The following is a 22,394-nucleotide window of genomic DNA, read 5'->3' on the forward strand; positions in this document are numbered from 1 at the left end:
GACTAACCTGAACAGGTGGTTCATGTTTTTGAAGTATTTTGGAATTTCTGAGAAAAATTTTGAGATGCTTAGCAGTACAAGTTCTGCTGTCTTTCCTATCCTCTACTATCCCCTCTCCCCTCCCCACCCCTCGCCTCCCCTCTTCTCTCTCTACCCCCTCTACTGTCATTCATTTATCCCCCTTGTATTATTTTTCCCTTTCCCCTCACTTCCCCTTGTATGTACTTTTTTATAACCCTGAGGGTCTCCTTCCATTTCCATGCAATTTCCCTTCTCTCTCCCTTTCCCTCCCACCTCTCATCCCTGTTTAATGTTAATCTTCTTCTCCTGCTCTTCATCCCTACTCTGTTCTTAGTTACTCTCCTTATATCAAAGAAGACATTTGGCATTTGTTTTTTAGGGATTGGCTAGCTTCACTTAGCATAATCTGCTCTAATGCCATCCATTTCCCTGCAAATTCTATGATTTTGTCATTTTTTAATGCAGAGTAATATTTGTTGATAGATTGTATTTCTTCTTCTGTGAAGTGTCTGTTTAGTTTCTTAGCCCATTTATTTATTGGGTTATTTGGTTTTTTAGATGTTAAGTTTTTTGAGTTCTTTACACATCCAAGAGATTAATGCTTTATCGGTGCGTGTGGTAAAGATTTTCTCACAATATGTAGGCTCTCTCCTCACAGTACTGATTGTTTCCTTTGCTGAGAAGAAGCTTTTTAATTTGAATCCATCCCATTTATTGATTCTTGAAAATGTTCCTGCTACTAATTACAATCCTTTTTGTATTTCACACCAACATTCCTATTGTGTTAAAGTTCCTGTGGAAGATACTTCAATTGGGCTGGGCAGTCACCATGATTCCTGGTTGTTTTCAGCTTTTTGCTGCTGTGACAAAAGGACCTGAACAGAACAACTGTACAGGAGGAAAGATTTATGTGGGGGCTCAGTGTTAGAGGTTTTGTCCAGAGAAGACTGGCAGTACATTAATGGGATTATGTTGCATCATATTCTCCTTAGCTGACTTTTTATTTTCACAGCTAATTAACTGCTAAATGTTGGTAAAAGTTGCCCTAAATAGAGAAAGGATGGTCCAGATTTTAAGTAGATCTTGTGTTCTCAAATTAAGGCTCTGACAATAAATAAAGTATAAAGGCTTTTGCTCATTTCTTTCAACCCTGTGAATTTGTTTAGTATCCCAGTTTATATAAATCACTGATTGTTTTCCCAATCTATTTCCATTGGCAATATGAGTGATATTCTTCACAAACTTATTCTTTATAGAGTCTAGCAGTAAATTTGTTGACAGTTCTAGTTTTCTAAGTCAGTTCAAATATTTTATCAGAATACAATTTTATAGATTCATATGTAAATTATAAAAATTTCTTTCTTTGCTTCTTTTTTTCCCTTCCTTTCTTCCTCCTTCCCTTTCTTTTTTTTTTTTTATTTTTTGTTTGGTTGTTTATTTTGTTTTGAGTTAGGTGGGATAGGATGGATTAATATAGGGAGAGCAGGAGTCAGTAAAATCAGTCTCATTCATCAATCTTAATAATACTCCCCTCCTACATGGCAGAGGTGAATCTCTTTCACATTAAAGGCTACACTTATGGGCCTGGGGTGGTGGCTCAGTGGTAGAGCACTTTCCTCATATGTGTGAGGCACTGGGTTCAATCCTCAGCACCACATACAAATAAATAAACAAAATAAAGTTATTGTGTCCATCTATAACTTACAAAAAGGCCACCCTTGTAACATTTTCAGCCCAATCAAAGGAGATAGAAGGGAATCAGAAGGAAGCAAGGTACTGAGACACTGCTGAAGAATCCCAAGCTCATGGTGCAGTGGAGATAGAACAATAGACCCAGGTTGTTCTTGGACAACACTCTGCAAATAAAGATCCATGGCTACTTTTCTTAGACTGTACAAAGCACCATCAAGGCAAGGTGTTAGGGTGACTCTTTCCTCCTAGAGAAGTGGCTTAAGCACCACAGTGTGTTGTATTGTGGACATCAAGTCTGTGGCATAGGGAACTTTCATCTCCTTCAGTGTTTGGGGCTGGCCAGGGTTCCAGTCCTCCAATAGGGCCTCAAGCCCACATTTGGCAATTTCAAGTTAAGTCAGAGAAAAGCTTGGGAATCTTGACATAGTTATTTACAAGTCACCTGTATTGTGTATTCAAATCTACAAATGTTTAATTCCCTGATTTGGTAGAAATAGAGCAACAGTAAGAGAAAATGTGTCTCAGTGAATCCTTATCCCTCCTGAGAGTTGCCCCACATATATCAGGTCAATGGGCATTTAGCCTTTGAATGAGTTATTGTGTGGGATCCTCAAAAAAAAAAAAAATGTTGAGTACCAATACACAAAGATCAGTGTCCTTTCATGTCTTCCATAATCCCAGCCACCCTCTTTGTCAGAAAGAAGGCTGGGACACAGGAAATACCCTAAGGCTTCCTGACATGCATGCCTGTTTGGGTCTAATATCTAATAATACCCTCTTCTATAGATTCATTCTGAAGACCACCGTCTCTCTATTAATTGGTGAAGAGCACCCCACAATCCACACAGGACAATGATACATCTTTGTGTGTTTACTGTACCTTGATTAATCTACGTGCAGCTTTTTTTTTAGCCTCATTTTTTTCTACATTTTACAACCAGTTATACACAAGCTCTCTGAGAATAAAGTATCTTTGTTTTTTGTGTCTCTATACCAGAATACCTGAAACAAGGTAATTTTACAAAATTCTGGAAGTTGGGAAGTCCAAAATCAAAGGGCTAAATCTGGTAAGGGGCTTTTTGCTGTGTCATAACATGACAGAAGGTATCACATGGTAGAATGGGAAAAGAGAAGGAGGTAGGAGGCAGGAAAGGAAGAGAGAGAAAGAGAAGCTGAATTCATCCCTTAACAAGAACTTGATCCCATGATAACAGCATTAATCCCTTAGGAGCTGTCATGTCCTAGTCATCTCCTAAAGGTCCCACTTTTTAGCACTGTTGCCTTGGAGATTAAGTTTACAACACAAAAACTCCAGGGGACACATTCAAATCATGACACCATTATAAATAATTCTTTAATAAAGCCTGTCAAATTATCTTATCTCGTTCCCAGTCAATTCTTCTGGAATGTTCCCTCTATAATCTGGTGTCTTGTGACTTTATTTGAAGTCCCTCAACCTTAATACTGCTCACATCCCACTTAGAAAAACAAAAAAACATTATCTTAGCTCCCAGCATCTCTTTTCATCTTTCCTTCTGTTCCATGGGCGCTGTGAAGCTACTAAATTTAAACCCATGACAGAAACAGGACAAGGTACATCCTCATACATTTCTATTCTCATCCCACCTTCTGTATCATCCCTGAATGTTTTAAATTTCAATGATTTTAATGTGAGTTGAAATAAATAAGACCATAATGACTCCACCATCTACATTTATATTAGATAAATATACAATCCAATCTACATAAATATGCATACATCTTAAAAGGGGAATACTAACTCATCACAGTAAAGGAGAATATCTGAAAAGTGGTATTTTAGAATAATGTGCCTAACTCTGCCACTACCCATAACACCTTACACATACATGTAAATGACTAAAATTGTCAGGCACTTTATATTTGGGGTCAGAGAATTTCTGAAATTTTGAAACAAAGAAAATTATAACAGAAGGAAATAGTTCTGATTATATCCACCATTGAAGTTTTTAAAAACTTATATTTATCAACTGAGTAGGCATTCTTGCTTTCAAAATCAGGCATTCATTCTCAGAAGTCATTCGACAATCAATGTGTTTTAAATTTTGAATATTTAGTCTGCTAATATATGCATTGAATGTCATTACCAACAATAAATCAGGTGTAAGGTATCTGCATAGAACTCAGAATAAGTAATTCAAACTTCTCATGTTCAGATTGCAAGGAAATATTCAGATTGTTTTCTTGAGATTTTAATTAAAACAAGCTCTCAAGTATGAACCGCAATTTTTATATTCTTAAACAATTAGAATATAAAAGTCAATGAGTGGCAGCAAAACAATTGAAGAGATTCAAATTCAAGTGTATGTCAATTCCTTTGAAAAGTATCAAAAATCTAGCCCTGATGAAGCATACATGCTGAGATATATGTCAATCTTCCCTTTCAACTTATGTAATTTTATTAAATCATTCATAATACCAATCAGATAAAAAATCATTTTAGTAACTTATTTGACAACTATCTAGCAAGTTTCAGTTATTCCAATTCTTGATTGGACACTTCACTATCTCTCATAGCCAAAATATGTATTGAGATCTATTATAGTAAGAATATTTCTCATTCAACATTCTTGACTCTCTTGCTTATAATTCTGAGTGTTGATACTACCTAAGAGTTTCCCCACTGAAAGTATCAAAGTAAGTATATGTTGTCAGATTTCTGTTCTTAAAGTGAGCTATCAGCCTTTTTGCTCTAAACTGGTCATTTCAGAGTAAAACAGAGTGAAGTGTTTGAAATGGCAATAGAAAGCATATTTCCCTTTGCCTCTAACAGCCACACTTTAAGTTGATGTGTGTAAGGAACATTGTATTACATGTATTTTGAACTAAGAGAACAAATGGCTCCTAAATTTTTTTAGGGGCATGTCACTCTCAGCATGACTACTGGATCCATATGGCTCCCATAGGCAATGACATACTGATCCCACCCCATGACCCTGTTGATTGGCCCAGGAATGGATATCTCATTCTAGCTGGGTCAATTAAAATTCTTCCTGGAATAGTTTTTAAATTGAAACTGAAAAAGTAGATCAGTCTTTTGTGTTGGTGGAACATATAATTATGGACAACTAATAAACCATTGGTAACTCTGTGTGGAGCAAACTAAAAGTGATGATGGTAACATACAGGATATCAGTGATAAGACAGGTTGTATCCTAGTGTATTAAAGTCCCAGGACGCAGCTACTTATGAGAACCAGCAGCTTCTTGAAACTTGATTGTTCAATTCTTCCATGCATTTAAGGGATGATTTTGAACTAGATTATTACAACCCAAAGAATACTGACTGGCATTTAAAATAATTATCCTGGAGAAATTTTCTTCTTTCTTTCTACAAATTTGATATGGGTGAGCCCCAAGTAGGGTGGCAATGAGTAACTTTGTAAAAACTGAGGTTTTGAAATGCAAGAGTTTAATATGGACACTTTCATTGATAAGCACCCTTATTGAATGTAAAGAAGCAGTTAGTGGCCTCTGCTACTGCCTGAAGGCCTATTTTTGGGGTGCCCCTATGGCTGCCAACCCACTACCACCACTGCCCAGAGATCCACTTCCAGGGTGCCTGCAGGTTTGATTGCACATGGACACCTCCATCTTGGGACACCAGCCAGGGCCTGGGGGGCCAAAGTGCTGTAGATATGCCACCACCATCTGGGGGCATTGTTGCCTCTGACCAGCGAGGGCCTGGAAGTTCAGTGTAAGGTTGCCTACAGGTTTGGCTGCACCTGAGGTCTTCCTACTGGGAGTGCTAGTGGCAAATATGTTATTCCAGGGACTCCTAGTTTTGAGGATTTGGGTTTGGAAATTAGCTGAAATCCAAATTACTTTTCCTCATATGTAATTTTTTTTCTCTCACAGACTTTAATATTTTATCCTTATTCTGTATGTTAGTTATTCTCATTATAATGTGCCTTGGTGTGAGTCTGCTGAAGAGGCCTACAGGACCCCAAACATACAAAATTACAGCAGACTCACACCACGGCACATTATAATGAGAATGACTAACATATACCAAGTTATTAAAGAAAATGGAGGCCAGCAAAAAATCCAATATCCAGCAAAATTAAGCTTCATATTTGAACATGTAATAAACACCTTCCATGATAAACAAAAATTAAAGTAATTCACAACTAGAAAGCCTGCACTACAGAACTCAGTAAAATATTTCATGAGGATGAAATAAAAAGAAGTAAAAACCAGCAAAGGGAGGAAATACATTAAAGGAAGAGTCAATCAAAGGAGAAACTAGTCAAATTAAAAAACACAAATAAATCAAAATGACCAGGAACACAAATCACATCTCAGTAATGTTAATGGCCTAAACTCATCCATCAAAGACAGACTGTCAGATTGGATTAAAAAACAAGACCCAACAATATGCTGTCTCCAAGAGACTCACCTCATAGACAAAGACATGCACAGACTGAAGATGAAAGGATGAGAAAAAGTATATCACTTATACGAATAACAAAAACAAGTAGGAGTTTCTATCCTCATATAAGATAAAGTGGACTTCAAGCCAAAGTTATTCAGAAGGGACAAAGAAGGGCATTTGATACTGTTTAAGGGAATTACACATCAGCAAGACATACAGTTTTAAATATTTATGCCCCAAACAATGGAGTATCTATGCACATCAAATAAATCTTTCTCAATTTCAAAAATCAAATAGACTACAACACAATAATACTGGTTGACTTTAACACAAATCTTACACTATTGGACAGATTTTCCACATAAAAGCTAAATAAAGAAAACACAGAATTAATAATAAAATCAATAATTTAGACTTAATAGACATATATAGAATATTTTATCCATCAATGAGTGAATACACTTTCTTCTCAGCAGCACATGGATCATTCTTCAAAATAGATCATATCTTAGGCCATAAAGCAATTCTTAGTAAATATAAAAAATGGAGATAATAGCCAGCATTCTATCAGATCATAATGAAATGAAATAAAAACTCACAATAAAATAAAATAAAAATAAAAGCTTCTCTAACACCTGGACACTAAATAATGCACTACTGAATGCTGAATGGATAGAAAAAGAATTCAAGGATGAAATTTTAAAAATACCTAGAGGTAAATGAAAATATCAATACAACATATCAAAATCTCTGGGACTCTATGAAGGCAGTACTAACAGCAAAGTTCATTGCATTGAGTTCATTCATTAAAAGAATAAAACATCAGTGAATAATAAGCAAACATTACATCTCAAAGCCCTAGAAAAAGAAGACCAAATCAACTCCAAAAGAAGTAAGAGACAGGAAATAATTATAATCAGAGCTAAAATCAATGAAACTGAAACAGTTCAAAAAACTGACAAAACAAAAAGTTGGTTCTTTGAAAAAAATAAATAAAACTGATAAGCCCTTAGCCACACTAACAAAGAGAAAGAGAAAAAAATTCAAATTACTAAAATCCATGATGAAAAAGGAACTACCACAACAGACAACTTCTGAAATACAGAAGATAATTAGCAACTATTTTGAAAATTCACACTCCAATAAAATAGAAAATCTTGAAGACATCAAAAAATTTCTACAGACATATGATCTTCCCAAACTGAACCAGAAGGACATACATAATTTAAACAGATCAATTTCAAGCAATGAAATAAAAGATGCCATCAAAAGCCTACAAATCAAGAAAAGCCCAGGACCAGATGGATTCTCAGCTGAGTTCTACAAGACCTTCAAAGAATTAATACCAATACTCCTCAAAGTATTTCATGAAATAGAAAAGGAAAGAACCCTTCAAAACTCATTCTCAAACTCATTATCCAAAACCAGACAAAAACCCATCAAGGAAAGAAAACTTCAGATCAATATCCCTGATAAACGTAGATACAAAAATTCTCAATAAAATTCTGGTGAATCACATACAAAAATATATTTAAAAGAGTGTACCTCAAATGGAGTTCATCCCAGGCATGCAGGATTGGTTCAACATAGAAAAATCAATAATATAATTCATCACATCAATAGACTTAAAAACAAGAATCATATAATCATCTCAATAGATGCAAAAATAATTTTTTACAAAATACAGCACCCCTTTGTGTTCGAAACACTAGAAAAAGTAGGGATAGTAGGAACATAACTCAACATTGTAAAAGCCAAATATGCTAAACCCAAGGCCAACATCATTCTAAATGGAGAAAAAATTGAAAGCATTCCTTCTAAAAACTGGAACAAAAACCAGATACCCTCTTTCACCACTTCTATTCAACATTATTTTTGAACCCCCTAGACAGAGCAATTAGGAGAAAGAAATTAAAGGGATATGAATAAGAAAAGAAGAACTCAAACTATCACTATTTGCCAATGACATGATTCTATATTTAAAAGCTCCACATGATTCTATATTTAAAAGTTTCCACCAGAAAACTACTAGAACTAATAAAAGTAGTAGCAGGATATAAAATCAACACACAGGATTATAAAGAACTCAAAAAAACTTCACACCAAAAAAAGCCAATCACTAAATGGGCTAAGGAACTAAACAGACACTTCACAGAAGAAGAAATGCAATTTACCAACAAATATATGAAAAAATGTTCAACATCTCTGGCAATTAGATAAATGCAAATAAAACTACTCTAAGATTTCATCTCACTCCAGTCAGAATGGCAATTATCAAGAATATAAGTAACAATAAATGTTGGCAAAGATGTGGGGAAATATATTGCTGATGGGACTACAAATTGTTGCAACCATTATGGAAAGCAATATAGAGATTCCTCAGAAACATGGGCTGAAACCACCATTTGGCCCAGTAATCCCACTCCTCAGTTTATATCCAAAGGACTTAAAAACAGCCTACTACAGTGACACAGCCTTATCAATGGTTATAGCTGTTAAACTCACAATAGCTAAACTATGGAACCAACATTGATGCCCTTCAACAGATGAGTGGATAAGGAAATTGTGATACACACACACACACAAACACACACACACACACACACACACACAATGGAATATTATTCAGCCAAAAAGCAGAATGAAATGATCACATTTGCCCATAAAAAGAATGGATCTAGAAAATATCATGCTAAGTGAAATAAGCCAAAAGCTAAATGATTCCTCTGACATGCAGATGTTAATTCACAATAAGGTGGGGGGTGCAGTGGCTAGGGAAGGATAAAGTTATTTTAGATTTAGAGGGGAGCAAAGGGAGGGGGGTGTATGGAGGTAGAAAAGGTAGTAGAATAAATCAGACAATATTACCCTATGTACATATATGACTACACAACCAGTGTGATTCTGCATCATGTACAAACAAAAGAATGAGAAATTATACTCCATTATGTATGATGTGTCAAAGTGCATTCTTCTGTCATGTATAACTAATTAGAACAAATTTTAAAAAGAAGAAGCAGTTGGTTAACCTACCACCTATCACTGGAGCTCAGATTAAGAGATCATTGGGACTTGAGCTTTAGGGAAATGCTGTCATACATACCACAGGGTGTTGGCTACTTCTTTCAGCATCATAAAAACAAGGAATAGGAGGGAGAAGCTGACTCTGACTTGTTGAAAGTTGACAGAAAACAAAAAGAACAAGAACATAGATTTGTTAAAGAAGGAAAATTCCATTCTGCATGAACATAATAATCATGAGACTTCTTGAGATCCAAAAATAATGCAATTTAATGAGTTGTAGCAAACTTGCCTCACCCTAAATAGTAAACTGAGAGGCAGAGTATTGACTCTTAGCAATGGGAACAGGTATATTCCAAAAGACAAATCTGAAAAGAACAAAATACATATGCATGTATAAAATACGAGTCATGTAATCTCAGCATTGCTGCACACAAGTTAAATGCTCTTATATTTGTATTCGAAGCTGGCATTATGTGTTATGATGATGAATGGTGAAACCCATGATAATAATTTACTTCTTTTTTTCTCAATAATATTAAATAGCCAATAAAAACATGAAAAAACAAGAAACCATGGAATAAAAAAAGGCTTTATATTTTGAAAACTTGAATGGTATTTTCCAGCCTTCAAAATAAGGAGATCCACTGTTTTATTCAGCTTTTTTGACACCATAATCAAAATGACCTGACAAGAACAATTTTAGGAGGGAAAATTGATTTGGCAGCTCATGGTTTCAGTGGTCTTAGTCCACAGATAGCCAGCTCCATTCCTTGGGGCTTTGCAGTCAGGTTGAACATCATGGCATAAGAGTGTGGCAGAGGAGAGCAGCTGGGAACAGCACATCAGAAAGCAGAGAGAGAGAGAAAGAGAGCGAGCAAGCGCAGGCGGGCAGGCTTTACTCAACAAAACAAAGTATAAACCCCAAAAGCACAGTCAGGGACCTGCATCCTTCAGCCATACCTTACCTGCCCACAATAACCATCCAATAAATCCCTATCAGGTGATCAATGCACTGATTAGTTTAATATTCTTGTTTTAGTCAGCTTTTTCACTGCTGTGACTAAAGGACTTGACCAGAACAACTGTAGAGAATGAAAAGTTTATTTAGGGCCTTCCAGTTTCAGAGGTTTCTGTCCATATACAGCCAGCTCCACTCCCCAGGGTTCCAAGTGAAGATGAACATCATGGCGAAAGAGTATGACTGAGGGAAGCAGCTCAGATGATGATCAGTGAGCAGAGAGAATGTGACTATACTCACCAGATACAAATATATGTATACCCCATAGCCACGCCCCCAAAGAACCACTTCCTCCAGCCACACCCAACCTGCCTTCAGTCACCATTCAGTTAATCCCATCATGAATTAATTCACTGATTTGGTTAAGGCTAAAACCTAATCTCTTTTTATGATCCAATCCCTTCTTTTAACCCAATCGTTTCTTCTCAAAACTTTCTTACATTGCTTTTGGGCAATACCTAAAATCTAAAACATAATATTCTACACCTAGCCATCAAAACCTCATGATCATCTCACAATGCAAAATACATTTATAAAGTCCAGTTTCAAGAGTCCTCATGGTCTTAAAAGTTCCAGGATTGTCCCCAAAGCCCAAGCCTCTGAGACTTGAGACAAATTCTCAGTGTGAGGTTTGTAAAAATCAAAAGCAAGTTACATGTATATAATATATAAAGGTATAGAGTAAACTCTTTCATTCCCAAAGGAAGAAAGGATGGGACCAAAGGATGACTGAAATCCAGCTGAGCAAACAAGTCCTGTCTGGCATCTAGAGTATATGGCATTGGGATAATCTCTCCAAAGGACTAGCTCTACCCCTATGGTTTTGCTGGTTGCAGCCTACATGGCCTCTGTTGATTTTTCTCTACTGGATTCCTGCTGCTTTCCTTGGTAGACATCCCATGGTATTGGCCTCTCTTGCTTGAGGTCTCCACTGCAGCTGCAGCTTTCTCCTCATAGCTCCATATACTGCCTTCTCAGGGACTGCCCACAGGGACTGTGACCCTGCTGCACTTTGCCTGACCTAGGACCTTCCTCTAAAATCTCAGTGGAACCCTCCATGACCTCTTACTCCAGTATTCTGAATTCTGCAGAACCAGCACTGCATGGTTGATGCCAAGGTCTGCTGCCATCTCAAGCCTCCAGGAGTCAAGCTGCATCAACTTCTGAGTGCCTGGCTGGCTGAGCATGGTGAAACAACTTCCTAGGCCCCCAGTACAAACAGGGCGCCCCCTAGTCTCTTCTCAAAGGAATTTTTTCTTATATACCCTTGAGCTTGCGATCCAGGGTCTTGCCAATTCCTGCCATGCCCTTAAACCATCTTTCCTATTGTCTGTGGGCAAAATCTTTAGCATTTCCTTAGTGGCTATAATATCTTTAACAACCAGATGTTCCTTAGCTCCAGTTTCACTCACAGTTCTCTGGCCAAACTAAGTTTTTCAAGTCTTTATGCTTTGCTTTCTGCTCTTGATTATCACAGTATGCTTGTCTAAAAGCTCCCAGCAATATCCATGCCACTCCCTGAATGCTGTGCTGCCTAGAAATTTCTTCTACCTGATTAAGTCCATTACTTTTAAATTCAGCCTTACAGAAAGCCTCAGGGCACAGGCAAAAGCCAGACAGCTTCTTAGCCAGAAAGCAACATGAATGACCTCAAGTCCAATTTCCAACAGAGCCCTGTCCTCTGAAACCTAATGAGCCCATTCTTTACCATCCACAGTCAGATCAGCATTCTGGTCTACTGAGCTCCCACCAAAATTGCCTATTAAGCTCCACTTACAACACTCTAAAGCTTTTCCAGCTTATAACACTAAATTTTTACCACAAATTCCATAAAGTTCCAAAAGTTTCTAAACCACAAGGGGATTAGTAACAGCAACCTCACTTCTCCATACCAATTTCTGTTTTAGTCAGCATTTGCGCAGCTGTGACCAAAAACACCTGACAAGAACAGTTTTAAGAGGAAAAATTTATTTAGGGCACATAGTTCCAGAGGTCTCAGTCCACAGATAGCTGGCTCCATTCCTAAGAGCTCTAGATGAGGCAGTGAAAAAGTGCAGCAGAGGAAAGCATCCAGGAACAGCACACCAGGAAGGGGAGAGGGAGGGAGGGAGGGAGGGAGAGGGAGAGGGAGAGAGAGAGAGAGAGAGAGAGAGAGAAGCCCTCTGCTCAACAAGAACAAAACATAAACCCCAAAGGCATGCCCCCAGGGATATACTTTCTCCAACTGTCAACAGTTATCACCCACTTAATCCCTGAGGGAATTAATGTGCTGATTAGATAAATCTTTTATGATTCAGTCATCTCATTTCTGAACTTTCCTGCATTGTCTTACATGTGAGCTTTTGAATGATACCTCATACCTGAATCATAACTTCCACATTTTCATTTTGCATTGGACATAAGAAATTATATAACCAGGTCTGATAGTAGGTATAATAAAAACAGCTTTGTTCCTCAAACCAAGGTTTAACATAGTTCCCAGCTGATACTAACCATTAGAGCACCCTCTCCACAGTGTACTACATGCTAAGAGTCTGAAAGCAGAGATGGGATTGCTTCTTCTTGGCATATCTACTCTCCCAACAAGCAATAGTCTAGTTACCAGAAGTTCAGTTGCTTTATCTTACATAGAGAAACATGAAATTCTAGTTGAGAGCCAGAATTTAAAACATTTTGGTGACTCAGTCTTATGGCTCAATTCAAAATTATCTCTTTTAACTACTCAAAGTAGAAACTAAAATGTACACAATATCCAACTCACACAAATTCATTTTGACACTTCTTTTGCTTTTACATGAAACCAAAAAAAAAAAAAAATAGTTGAAATTTTGCAATGTTGACCTTTCTTTTATAATCTAGGCATTTTCTGTTTTTCCAAAGTTTGACTAAAAATTGCAGCGGTGAATTGTTTTTCTCAGAAGATTCTTTAACCAGTTCAAGTGATGCTGTAGATTAAAACCTTGTCAACAATTTCTGTCTGGATGGATTCAGCTCAGTGTAAAACACACAATTCAGGCCTATTAATATCTTAGAGCACTTCCCTTTCATCCACCAGTCAGAAGCCCTGACTTTAAATAATCAAAGAAGCCATCCCAATGTAGCACCTAACTTCGATCAGAAAATTAAATAAAATAAAATAAAGCCTGTAGTAGGCCTTACATGATGGTAAACTTAAATTACACATTAACTTCCCACTCTGCTAGTTGGCAAGATCTGCCTCACATGAGAAGAGTTTCTCTTCAGAAGCCCTCCTAACAATTACTGTTCCACTCTATTTCTATGAGCTTGTTCACACGTAAACAAGATCACCCAGCATTCTCTTTCTGGGCCTGCCTCATGTCACTCACCACGCTGTCCTCCATGTTATTTCATGGAGGAAAGGGGGATATGCTGGTGACAGGACACAGATTTTAAGTTATAGCATGAATAAGATCTGGTAACCTGATGTAGATTATGGTGGCCATGGTTTATATTTTTACTGTTTACTTGAAATTGCTGGAGGAATAGATCTTAAGTGTCCTAAACACACACACCAAAAACACTTTTAGTTGGTGTGACAAAAATACCTGAAAAGAACAACTTAGAAGTTTATTTTGGCTCATGGTTTCAGAGGTCTCATTCCTAGAAAGTAGATTCTATCACTCTGGGCCCAAGGTGAGGCAGAACATCGTGGCAGAAGAGTGTGGTGGACTAAAACTAAACAGTTTATGATAGCCAGGAAGCAGAGAGAAAAGCAGCACCAGCAACAAAATACAAACTTCAGAGGCACATCCTCAGTGATTTACTTCCTCAAGCCACAGCCTACCTAGCTACTGTTACCAACCAGTACAGTGGTCCTTTCAAATTATTGATCCATCAGATGGATTAATCCACTAATTAAGTTGCAGCTTTCATAATCTGATCATTTTATCTCTGAACATTCTGAACATTCCTGCATCCTATAGCAGGAGCTTTGGGGGGACACCTCATATTCAAACCATAACAGAAAATGTAACTATGTGGTGATAAATGTGTTAATTATTTTTTGTGGAAAATATTGCACAATGTATCTATATATTACAAATCATCATATTGTATGACTTAAATGTCTATTACTTTATTTGTTACTTATGCCTCAATAAAGCTGGAAGTGGGGAGAAGCAGTCCCTCTAAAAACAAACTTCCTCTTAACTCCAAGAAGTGGAATAACTGGGGTATTGACTAAAAATGGTGGTCCACAGTTATTAAAATATAGGAAAGTCCATTGACCCATATTAACATTACCCCAGATATATCCAAATCTTTTTTGCCTCTCCACCATGAGATGGTATAGGACTGGCCTGCCTTTTCTGGTTCAAGAGCCAATAATGGCATTCTGCCAGGGAGCCCTCTCTACTTTTAGTGAAGAGTCATGCAAAGAACCACAATCTGGGTGCTCACTCTGCAGGTGAGATCTTTCCAGGTGGACACCAGCATCAGTGGACCTCCATTCTGTGGGTCACCTCTTCACTGGCTTCACAGTGATGTAGACAGCGTCAGCAGAGCAGCAAAGGTCACTTTTGCTACAGTACAAGAATTTCTCAAAACCATGAATTTATGTAGATGCTTTCCATTTAATACTGGGGTCTGTCACTATCCCCTCCTTGTTTTTCTACTAAAATGAAGAAAAAAAAAAAAAAGCATTCCATCTACCCGAACTGGGTTTTCTGAGTTGTTGTTGTAGTGGTGGTTTTGTTTGTTTGTTTGTTTGTTTCCTGATATATACTATTTTGTTTTTTTCCTTGAACACAATCCAAGATCTTTCACAGATGCCTGAAACTACAGATAGTACCAACCTTTAGATATACTATTTTTCTTTATATATTTCAACCTACAATAAGGTTTAATGTGCAAATTAGGCATGGTAAGAGATTAATAACAATAAAATATAACAATTATAACAATATACTACAATAAAAGTTATTTAAAACTTATGCATGTTATCTAGAATTTTCTATTTAATATTTTCAGGCTATAGTTGGCCTTCATTGATAACTGAAATCTCCAAGAGTGAAACTATGAATAAGAAGGACTACTGTATACAAACTGTCTTCTTCAAATTGCTTTATATGTTTCTACATGTTCTATAAATTGTCATATCAAATAAGTATTAATTTGTTTAAGTCAAATGCTTAAATGTTAAAGGATTTAGAATTTAATATCTCTAATCTACTCACTATTTATGGAATACATTTGAGAAGGTAGTCCCAATGCCAATATCACCCAAAGTATTTTCTTTGATAGGATCTGATCATATTAAAGCATATTAAAAATAAATATTCATATTATGTAACATGAAGACTATTAAGTTTACCTACATAAACATAAAGAATAATGTAAGATATAACTCCATTCCATGTAACACTGATATCATTATTCAAACTAAATTTTTCTCCTAAACTGTGCTACCAAGTTGAGTGGATTAGATACCCATTTGGAAAACAAAGCATCTTTCTCAAACTATGAAATAAAGAGTTCTAAGTAAATTACAAATATCACTGGAAATGTTATAACAAGATACTTTTAGAAGAAAATGTAAGAGGATGAGTTCAATGAACTTGGAGTAGGCAAAGATATTCAAATGAGGCTAATAATAACCAAAAAATTAAAATTGAACTTCGCCAAAATTGAGAATTTCTGTTCACCAAATGACACTATTAGAAGAGTGAAAAGAATATGTAGAATATGTTTCTGATATATTTATCTAAAATAGGCCCTATATTCAAAATATGTAAAGAACTGAAAATCAATAAGAATATGACAACTTATTTGAAAATGTGGAAATGATTTGAGTAAGCAATCATGGTGATCAATTTAAACAAGCAATTTAAGCACCATAATTAGAAAAATTAAACACAATGCAATACCACTGCATGCCCTCAAAAAGGAAAATATCCAGTGCTGCCAAGAATGCAGAGCAACCTAAACTGTCATACACTGATGGTGGGAGTGTAAATTGAAGCAAACATATTGAAAACTATCAGGCAGTATTTACTGATACTAAACATATGCCTAAAATATGACCCTATATACACAAAAGATGTGTAGACATATGTTCACCAAAAGACACAAAAACAAATGTCTGTAGCAGCACTTTGCATTACAACTAAAGGCTAGAATTTACCCATATGTCCATCAAGAACAGAATAAAAAATAACTTGTGGTACATTCACATGATAGAATACTATCTAGTTACACTCTTCAATGATACTGTACAGAGGAATATTCACAATTATGTACAACAATACAGATCAATCTCATCAACATAATCCCCAGTGAAGAAAACCAGACACAAGTGAGTGAAATATTGACTTCATTTGTATCAAATTCTTGATTGTTTTATGATCTGAATGTTTACATGGGTGTGTCTTTTTGAAAAATAAAAATCAAACTTTACACTTCTAACTTATACACTTCTCTGTGTTTTGGATTCAGTTAAACTTTTTAAAAGTTCTGTCATGTGGACAGTATCCATATTTTTAGTAGAATATTACAACATTTTGCATTTAGCTTTTGACATCACCATCTAAAAAAAAAGACAAATGTGAGTGTACACACACAGGCATGCGAGGGAGTTGCCATTCAGTGGATCTCAGTATGACCTATTAAAAACTATTATCCTCAATTAAAATGGCTAGTTTGGGTAAATCAAATACCTAAAGCATCTCTGTCTGCCCTCCTTTTATCTACAGGGTTGGGAGGCTAACTGCATTAGAAGTATAAACTTTTTTTTTCTTTATGTTTCCTTCTGCTTTACCTATTCTTGATTTCAAATTGAGTTATTTGTAACTAAAAATTGAAAGCCTTTTGAATGTGCATTTATAAAAAGGTAAAATGTGTCTTTTTAAATTTATACTATTTTCAAATTTGAAAAATTTAATGCCAACCTCAGATTTTTTCACTTTTTTCAGCTTCAGCTGAGTTGGCTGTTCCCTGTCCACAGGCCCAACAACTTAGCCATTGTTCATTTTCTATCAAGATATCTATAACATTGATCATTTCTATTCTATACTCTTTTCTAAACCCCTGCCTCAAAAATAATAAAACTAAATTACAAACCCTTGCTGATGACCTATCACCAAAGTTTCTGAAATTTTCTGAAAGTCAAGGAAGGCATTCAACTCAGGAAGGCAAAGATCCCTGATGAAACCAGGTACATTGGCCTTGAGTAGATGCTCTACAATGAACACATGTTATTTATTCACTACACTGGAGGCTCCTCAAGGAAGCACCCACATATTATTCAGTTTATCTTCAATAACCAGCCAAATCCCCAGCAATAGCAAGTGTTCAATAGATAGCTGTTAAATGAATAAGTTAATGAATTAAAGAATTCTTTGAAAATATGATAATGGCTTCAGAATGTTCCATTTCACATAACCTAGTTGGTTTTGAAAGGTTAGCTGAAACTGCCACATTTTTCTAGAGTTCTCTGCCAGCAAACAGATGAAAATCAAAGTATGCACATTCTAAGTTTAAAAAGTCATCTGACCCAAGGCCAATCACTGTCCTCTGGGGCTTTCTGAGAAAGGCCATTTCAAAAGAACCAGCACTAAAATGGTACCACCAGAGGGTTAGAAAGGGGATGAAAATTTAACCCAAGGTGAAAAGGAATGGAGATGCAGAACTGTGAAGTAGCAAGCCACCCTACCTCCTCCCCTCTCCTTGGGTATGGAATCATTTAGTTAGTTCTCCAAATTCCTATGATGCTGGAGATTTTCAATTGTTTCCATGTAAAAAAAAAATCTCAAAAATCTGTCTTCACAAAGTGACCATTTCCCCAAGGCCTGGTGCTAATACCAGAAGAAAATGAGCAGGAGGGAAGTCTTAGAGCAGAAGGGCCTACATTCACTACATAAACATCTGTGAATTTTGCATGGATGATGTAGCAAATTCTGTGCAAAGTGTTGGGGATTCAGTCATCACTGTAGTCCCTCTAGGAAAGCTATCTCAGGATGAGGTGGCCCTAGCACCAAGAAAGTGGTCTACATAACTTGTTACAGGGGCTGAGGAAGACACCAGCTCAGTTGATGCTCCTTCATCAGGACCTCTGAAAGAGAGGAGCCCTCCAAAGAGTCAAACATACACACACCATCCTGGGACCGCCCACTGCTTCAAAGAAATTGATGGCCCCATCTGGACTTCAGGTTGAGCAACAGAAGAAAGGACCCTGCAGATATGTAGAAAATCTCCCTCTCTCACACTCCTTCTCTCAACATCAGGGGAGCAAGAGCAGGAACGGAAGTAAGGTAAGAGGATGGACATCCCAGCACCCCTGGGGTCAGAGTTGCTGGAGCTATATTGATGGAGGGGCAGAGAATGGACACTGTTAAATCTTCAAATTTGAAATTCAAGTTTGTCTTAATGACTAGAAATGTTCAGGAAAGATTATAGAAATGGCTTAAGATATCATTGAGAGAGACAAAGACCCACCAGGAAAACAAAATCTGATAGAGCACAGCACTAGCAGTCAATATTAAAACTAATGTTGACAAATCCAAACCATGCCCATGTGGATGTTTCATCATCAATGTCACCTCTCTCTAACTTTCAGTAACCATTCCTCTAGTTTATGGATTAATGCAAACAAGACACAGACCATTTTGTGGAAACATCTTTCTTCAAAGATTTTATGTCACATGGTAGAGTCCACACTACATCAATTGGAATAATTCATGCTCAACACAAGCAATTATATGACACGCACTTCTCCCAATTCCTCTGACTGTGTGCTCTCAGACCCATTCTAACCCTTCTAATCTGCTCTCTAGTGGATGGTACTGAGCCCTGAAAATTCCGTTCCCACTGCCTTCCAGTTAGGTTTAGTTAGTGAGAACACTGGAAGATTTGATAGTGGAGGAAAGGACAAACCAGGACATTGCTTTGTCTACCTCTCTGGTTTGCAGGCATCCCCAGAAGAGTTCATATCTCCTTCAGGGTTTTTGGTTTCCTCTAGACAGCCACTCTTTCCATGGTCCTAGATCCCTGGGCTGTGGTCATACAATCTCCCTCCCTTTAACTTCCATACCAAATCTGGTAAGAAATTTCTGCTGTGACTAATAATGGTTTGCCTCTTTCTGTTTTCCCCTTCTACTTTGTTAGCTCTTCCAACATTTCCGTAACTAGTTTCCCATATTGGATCCTTTCTTTGACCTAGGCTATTTTCCTGATTGAATATTGTAATATATGATCTCTTGTCATCCATCTTTCAACACTGTGTGGAGACACGCATATACATACACGCACATAACAGCAAATATACACATATACACAATGTCAAAGTTATATTCGATTAGCATTGTACTGTATCTGTCCATTTTCTGTTCCTATAACAAAACACCTGAGGTTGGGTAACACATAATTTTGAGTTCTGAAAGTCCAAACAACATTGTGGAGGTTCTGGTGAGGGCCTCCTTTGTTAGATGACAGCATAGCAGATGGCATCATAGGGGGTCCACATGCAAGAGGGGGAGATCACATGCTGAGACAAAAACCCAGAAAGTGGGGAGCATCGGTCTCACTTTTTAATAGTAACTCACTCTCTCAAAAACTGTCCAGGTTCCACAAAATTGTATCAATAAGGGCAGCACCCCCAAAGACCTACCCACCTCTGATCAGGCACTACCTATTACCAATATCATTGCCAAGCTTAGGACCAAGTTTCTAACACTTGAACCCTTGAGGGACATATTCAAACCATCTCCAAGTAATAGCAAGTATATTCCATATTCAGTCACTAATCTTAACTAATGGTAATGAGAAATGGTACTTGGTGTTCAATACCAATCTCAAATTTTCAAAGGATAAGTGATGGTCATCAAGAATGCCAAGTAGCATCAAATTAAGTTTCTCAATCATTGGGACAAATAAACATAACACTGAACATCCCACTCTCACAGCTCTGAAATGGACATTTTTGTGGCAGTTTGTGGAATCCTCTACACTAGTATATAAACCCCTAGAGAAGTTATTATGAAACCAGTTAAATTGTGATTGGGAACCCAATTGTATTTTTTTCACACAGAAGACAGATTCAATAAATACATATTGACCTTCCAATGATAGGTCTTAAATAAACAGTTATAACTGAAACAAACAAAAATCTCTATCCTCCTAGAACTTACAATCTCAAGGAAGAGATGCTAAAAACTAAAGAAATAAATAATATTATTTCAGCAAAGTGTAAGGGCCATAAAGAAAAAATAAAAGCAGGGAAAGGAGCAGGATAGTGACTGAGGAAGGAGGTTTACTGTTGGTAAGTGTCAGGAAATGATGGGGTCATAGAGTCTGGCTGAGGAGAGGGAGTGTAGAGTATGAGGGAAGGATATTTCCAACACATAGGAAAGCATGTGAGGATGCAGAAGGGATTTGAGAAACTCAACCCTGGTTGCAATATGTGTCCTAGAAGAACCTGAAATTTATAGTGCATTCACATTTTTATAATACCAGAGAAATTATATGTTGGTCATCTTTGGTTCCCCTCCAAAATTTTTTCAAAACACAAATATACATATTCCACAGTCAAAATAACTACTACTTAACTTTTCTCAATAAATCATTCAAAAATGATTGCAAATGTCCACATCATCTGTGTAGGCTCAGTCGGTATTTCTCTTAATGACAATTCCTAGATCACTGGCTTCAGAACTACAGGGGGTTCTTATTAAAATGTTGCATTCTGCTCAGCTCCCCAGTTGCCATGAGGTGAGCAGCACTGTTCCACCATAATCCCCACCATGATGTTCTGCCTAATCACGGAATCCAAACCAAGGGGGGCCAACTGATCATGGAATGAAAACTCTGGAACTTCTTTTAGGTGTCCCTATTATATATAACATCAAATTTGTGGATGAACTGGAAGATAGATAGATATATATATATATATATATATATATATATATATATATATATATATAATGATTAAGGACGTATGCCTCTTAACATTGAAGTTGATTTTGTTATTTTTCAGCGCTGAACCTGGGCAAAAGTTTATGGGTATGGATAATACCATAGTGTCTTAGTCAGGTTGGCTGTTTAATACATGGGTGTTTTAATGACTCTATAATATAGTTGATCAGATGTCAGCTGAGCAGTGGATAAACCTGGAGATAAATGTGGGTAATGAACTAGAACTTGCAGTCATTTCATTTAGACTCAGATGTTGCTGGAGTATTCTGCATTTGAGGAAAAATAAATATTTCTAGTTTACAATCCAAGTTCTCTATTGTTCCTGAAGAAGTAGCAGCAACCAGCAAGGAGGTAGCTGTTGAAATAAAATCTGAAGAAGGAAAAAGAAGAAAGACCCAGAAATTTATGAAGTAAATGAGGTTGCAACAGAGCTAGCAGACTTTGCAAATGTCCTTCCAAAGGAAGAGGAAGAGCAGCAGGTTAATAATGAGAATGGCCTCTGAGAGGAAGAGCCAAATGAAAAAAAACAACAGCAGCACCAGGAAGATCAGAATCCTATTTTTTAAGGCAGTGATTCCAGTGGTTACCAAAGTCACCATTAAAAAAAAAAAAGGAGGAGAGGAGGCAGAACTTATACCAGTTATGGAATGCTCATCTAAGAATAAACAAAAAAGTAATTTTTTTAATGCATTTTAAACATGGATTCAGTTGATAAGATTTATATACAATAGATAAGCCAATGTTTTGAATGAAAAAAAATTAAAGGTTTTAATGCAAAATACTTACGTTGTGCCAGGTATGGTGGTACATGCTTGTAAATCCAGCTATTCAGAAGGCTGAGGCATGAGTATCCCAAATTCACAGACAAACTGGGCAACGTGGAAACCCTGTGTCAAAAAGGCGGAGGATGTAGCTCAATGGTAGAGCATCCCTGGATCCCAGTATGGTAAAATAAATAAATAAATACATGGATATGCTTATATATACCAGTTGTTTACAAAATAGTGAACAATTGATTGAAAGTTGGAGGGATTCTGTGCTAAAATTTAAAAAACAACTGGCTCATTTCGATATTATCAATGTTATCAAAGTGCCATTTTATTGCAGATAGAATAAAATGGTTAGAGCTGCTTTCTAAAAATAAACTATTAAAACTATTAGAACTATTAAATCAGAATCCCTCAGCTTGAGGCCTACACATTTGTACCAGTCTTTCCTTGTAACATGAATGCACACTAAGTCTGAGAATGACCCGTCTAAACCTTCATGTCTCCCTGCCACAAAATTTAGTGTTCTGTGG

General features: G+C 36.8%; 1 pseudogene; it reads left to right on the plus strand.

The window, feature by feature from the left end:
- Positions 1-20,977: 20,977 nt before the first annotated feature.
- Positions 20,978-21,790, plus strand: LOC114086727 (DNA-directed RNA polymerase I subunit RPA43 pseudogene; annotated as a pseudogene).
- Positions 21,791-22,394: the final 604 nt, after the last annotated feature.

The sequence above is a fragment of the Marmota flaviventris genome, chromosome 6, assembly GCF_047511675.1.
Source record: "Marmota flaviventris isolate mMarFla1 chromosome 6, mMarFla1.hap1, whole genome shotgun sequence".
NCBI classification, from domain to species: Eukaryota; Metazoa; Chordata; class Mammalia; order Rodentia; family Sciuridae; genus Marmota; species Marmota flaviventris.